Genomic DNA, 3,258 nt, shown 5'->3' with positions numbered 1-3,258 from the left:
CGTTTGTTTGTTTATTATTTATTTATTTTTGTAGTGCTAGAAATCAAACTTGGGGCCTTGCACATACTAGAAAAGTGCTCTACCACTGAGCTATATACCCCTAGCTATAAATAAAGTTTTATTGGAACATAGATATGCCTATTCTTTTACAGTCTATGATGTCTCAGTGTTAATTGTGACAGAGGATATAAGCTTATTTTACCATCTGGCTTTTCAAGAAAATGACAATTTGTCAATTCCTTCATATCTTAAATTGCATCATGGATGCATATTATTTTGTGATTATGTACATTAATGGTTACATACGAAAAGAGTATTGGGGAAAATCCAGTTCATAAATAACAAATGAATTCTACATCACTTCATTTCTAACAATGAATTGGGTGTAGTGGAACATACCCAAGGAAAATACAGATTCAATTTAAATAAGTTACTATCTCATGTGGAAGAGAAGATGAAATATTCTGAACAAACTGAGACACCTTATACCACTTGCTAAATGATGTGGTGTGGATGACAGTTGCTATAGCAATCTGGAGAAAGAATCCTAGTACATCCTGGTTTCTGCAACAAGCAGTGTCTGATTCTCAGTGTCTTGAAGATCTCCAGTTTATACACCTACTGCTGCCTGTACGGTCTCCTAACACAGCTGTAGTGTCAATTTATCTGCTTAAGCAGTTTAATCGTCTATTTTTCTGCTGCAAATTTAAGTCTCTCCTTGTTCCTTTCCAATTAAGAGCACCACCTGGAATAACTGCTGACTAGAGAAAAATTATAGAAAAATGTGGTGCTTTTAACTGCAAGGCTTTCTGACCCTGTTTCTAGAAATATACTTCATCAATAAGTGGAACTTTCCTTTGTAATCTATAAATGGCAGCATAGCATACTGCTAAGAGCACTGACTCTGAGTTAGACTTGAATACAGGCAGTGCCACTTACTATCTGGCTGACACTGACAATCCACTTAACCTTGGTTTTAATCTCATCCTGCATAACATAGAGATAATAATAGTACCTTCATCCTGTGGTCATAATAAAGATTAAGTGAAACAATCTGTGTAGAGTGCCCAGAATAATGTCTGGCATATAAAAAATGCTTAATAAATTCTGGGTATTGCTTCCTTTTCATGCAATTGAATACTTGTTCATGGATGCCATTTGCAGTTCCAGTCTGGAAAAACCCAACAGATAATTTGGTAGATTAAGCCATAAATCTGTTTTTGAGTCTTACCCAGGCAATATGGCAATGGCTTCATGCATACAGTTGGAAAAAGGTGGAATGAAAACCAAGTTAAACTAGTAGAAAAGAACAAATTTACATGACTTGGTGGTGGTGTTAGTCAGGCTTTTAACTCACTATGACCAAATACCCAATCAAGGCACCTTCAAAGAGGAAGGATTTATTTTGATTTAGGATCTCCGTCCATGGTTGGTGGGCCTGATGTGCTTGGCAGAGGATCATGGTGGCAGGAAGCAGATAGAGGGAATGCTTACACTGCGCTGGTTTCCCTCATATTCATTCCATTCCCTCTGGGTCCTCAGCCTCAGGGATGCTGCCATCAATATTCAGGGTGGGTCTTCCGCCTTAGTTAATCCTTCCTGGAAACACCCTCACAGACACACCCAGAGTGTGCTTTACTAATCTGAGTGCTTATAAAGCCAGTCAAGTTGACAGTCAAGGCTAGCCATCACAGTGGTAACCAGAAGTAAGTAAACAAAGACTACTAAGTCAACTCAGACTACTTGAGTAGCTAACAAGACTAGCTAGGTTATATCTAACTTAAATTTTATTTTATTTAATTTATTTTTGAGACAGGGCCTCACTATGTAGCCTACACTGGCCTCTATCTCCCAATCCTCCTACCTTGGTCTCTGGAGTGCTGAGATTATAGGCTTGTACCACCATCCCTGGTGTATTTTGTCTCTCATGTGTCTCTTTCACCATACGATGCCTTGCACTGCCTTGGGATCCTGTAGAAAATTTTTACCAATAAGAAGTTCCTTGCTATAAGTGGTCCCTTAGCTTTGGACTTCCCAGACTCCAGAAGTGTAATAAATAAATAAATTCCTCTCCTTTATAAATTACTCAGATGCAGATATTCTGTTATAGCAACAGAAAATGGGTAAAGAAAATGGTCTTGATTTTAATGAATGTAAGAGAACAAAATATAAAAGAAAATTGAGACCATCTTCCCTCTGAGGTGAAAAGTTTTATATTTTATTAGATAACATAACTAAACATTTTGAAGACCTTGAGGTTGTATATTTTACGATGTTAATTGCTGCACAGTTGCCATGGTTGCTTTTCCAAATTCTTAATTTAACTTCTTAATACATATGGGTTTGTATGTCCCTCAGGGAGAGAATATAGATTATCTCTTTGTGTTTATGTGTTTTCTGAAATTTAATAAGTACCATGGTCAGTACAGATGTTTATTTGGAAAAACAAACCCAGAAGATCTAAACCTCATGGCGCTTCAGTGTGAACTTCACTATAGGATTAGATTCAAAGTCAAGAATTGAGAAATGTATTTCATGTTTGAAAATAAGAATCTTAATAATGGAAATATGTTCACTAAATTTACTTCTCACTTTCAAACAAACTGCATGTCAGATTGGCTGAGTATGAGGCCAAAGCCTGAGCAGCTGAACACACCATCCTGTGACTCACTTCCTTATCACTGAGTCATGCTTTGTTCATTCAGATCTACGCAAAAGGCCTCAAGATAAGCTTCGAAGTACCTTATGTTCTTTTTAACTTGGTAGGGAAAGATCTAGTTACATTTTTATCATCTTTTAAATATATATTGATTTGACAGGCAGCAGTGTGAGAGATTTAATTCTACCTACATGGTTCAGGTTTTCCAACTTTTCTTTCTTCTCTTTTTCCGTTCTTATGAATATGTTCTCCTTCAAATATTTTCAACCCTTCCTACTAGCTTTTGTGCCTCCAATAAAACTCAAGTTAACTATCTTGGTTGGAAACAATTTGTAGTTCCTCTATGGTTGAGATCCAATTTTAAGACGAGTCAAATACCTACTCCCTTTCAAAGGTTACTTTCGTTTAGCTTGTTCCAGTTACCTTGCCTACTTCCTGGATTCAATTTGTGAACCAAGATAATTTTCTTCCTTCTTGTACTCTAATGTCCCTCTGCCAGCCAGAAGGGATATTGCTGAGATGGGCTGATAGAGCCATTACTAAGAGGTAGTTGGACTGAGAACAAGAGGCAGCTGTCTAAGAGATAGACAACTTGGACT

Source organism: Castor canadensis, chromosome 4 (assembly GCF_047511655.1).
Source record: "Castor canadensis chromosome 4, mCasCan1.hap1v2, whole genome shotgun sequence".
NCBI classification, from domain to species: domain Eukaryota; kingdom Metazoa; phylum Chordata; class Mammalia; order Rodentia; family Castoridae; genus Castor; species Castor canadensis.
The sequence above is the reverse complement of the archived record's forward strand: the minus strand, read 5'-3'. Positions refer to the sequence as shown.